General features: G+C 40.4%; 1 pseudogene; it reads right to left on the bottom strand.

Moving 5' to 3' along the window:
- Positions 1 to 928: 928 nt before the first annotated feature.
- On the bottom strand, positions 929 to 1,342 carry LOC121453141 (annotated as a pseudogene).
- Between the last annotated feature and the right edge of the window lie 449 nt (positions 1,343 to 1,791).

Consider the following 1,791-nt stretch of genomic DNA (forward strand, 5'->3'; position numbering starts at 1 on the left):
TGGGATTAATCTGGGTTGTTTTCAATTCAATAATTTATTTTTATTGAAGAAAAGTCCGTGGTGTGGATGCACTGTCATTTGTTCACCCTTCAAAGACATGAGTGGTTCCCAGGTTGAGCCGTTATGAATATAGCCGTGAAGAGCTTTTCTGTGAATGCGTGTTTCTCCGAAGATCATTATTTTTCAGGCATACATTCTCAGGAGTGCAATTGTTATGCTTGAATATGGTCTGCTCAGTTTTGTAAGAAACCACCATGTTTTTCTCCAGAGTGGATTCTTACAAAACTACTTTGCCATCTACATTCCCACCAACGACATAAACGTGTCTTTTCATATCCCTGAGATCACTGGCAATATTACTGTGCTTTATTTGAGCTATTCTCATAGGTGCACATTCACATCTTATATGAATTATACTTTGAATTTCTCTAATGGCTACCAGTCTCAAAATTTTTCCTGTATGCTAGTCTGTATGTTTTCTTTAATGAACGATGTATTCATTTTTCACCTCTTTTCTAACTTGGTCACTGTTTCCTTTTGGAGTTGTGAGTCCTTTTTCCTTTCGATGGACAAGTCTTTTTTTTTTTTTTGTTCTGTTGTTTGTTCCTACTGTCCACAGCCTTCCCTTCTCTTTGCAGTCTTTTTTTTTTTTTTGGTTTTTCGAGACAGGGTTTCTCTGTGGTTTTGGAGTCTGTTCTGGAACTAGCTCTTGTAGACCAGGCTGGTCTCGAACTCACAGAGATCTGCCTGCCTCTGCCTCCCGAGTGCTGGGATTAAAGGCGTGCGCCACCACCGCCCGGCTCTTTGCAGTCTTTTTTTTATGTAAAAATGTGACTTTAATAGGTATGCAGGCCAGCTTGTTAGAGAAGCTGACCAAGATACATTGAGGAGATACAAGTGGCCATCTAGAGTTTCTATACTGCGTTCGTTTTGCAGAATATTTATTAAGGTTGCTTAATATACAGTTTTCATTTGACATTTTGGCAGTCCTTTATTGTAAAGATAATCCTTTTGTCTGGCGACAAACAGCAGCCACAGCAGTCATTCTGGACCTCCACGCTGGATGAAGTCCATTTCTTCTTGAGTTATAGGTTTTCTTCTGTATTTCTGAGGTAATGTTTTTAGTATTTCTGCAGTGTCCCTGATGCATCAGCAGATCTGGGGATGTGCTTCCTTTAGAATGCTGTGAAATTACAGAAAAGTGGGAGGGTAGCCCAGCAGGTCTCAAAACGTCTGAGGCACTGAGTTTAGGATTGTCTCTTCTGTCAGGGAACCTTATTAATGGAGTATGTGGCTTCACTACCTGCATGACCCTGCTGGCGGAAGCCATCATGCTGCCCATCGTGACCCCTCTTTGCAGTCTTTTTAACAACAACTTCGGCATTCTGATGAGGTCTAATTAATGATTTCCTATTTATGGATTGTATCTTTTATTTCAAATGACTAGTCATATATTGTCAACAGTTCCTTTTACTTTTCTTTGAAAAAGTTAATAGTGTCAGGTTTTATAATTAAATTTATTGCTCAACCTGGGTTAACTTCTGTTCAAGAACCCTGCCCACTCAACTTTGTGTCTTCCTCTCTTTTTATAACCCTTCCAATCCAGCTAGCGCTGCTCATATACTCTTGGATATATTTCCTTTCACTGAAGTGTGGTTGACTTTCCATGGGCAACACCTTTAAAGAAGACCAACTCTCCTTCTCTCAGTACCAGTCGACTGCCAATGTCTCCTTAGTAAGGATTGGTGACCATATCTCCTCTCCATGCTGGGGCTTTGCTTGGCTTGAGGT

This window comes from Microtus oregoni, unplaced genomic scaffold, assembly GCF_018167655.1.
Source record: "Microtus oregoni isolate MIOR12 unplaced genomic scaffold, Mior012 000011F_ref0000422, whole genome shotgun sequence".
NCBI classification, from domain to species: Eukaryota; Metazoa; Chordata; class Mammalia; order Rodentia; family Cricetidae; genus Microtus; species Microtus oregoni.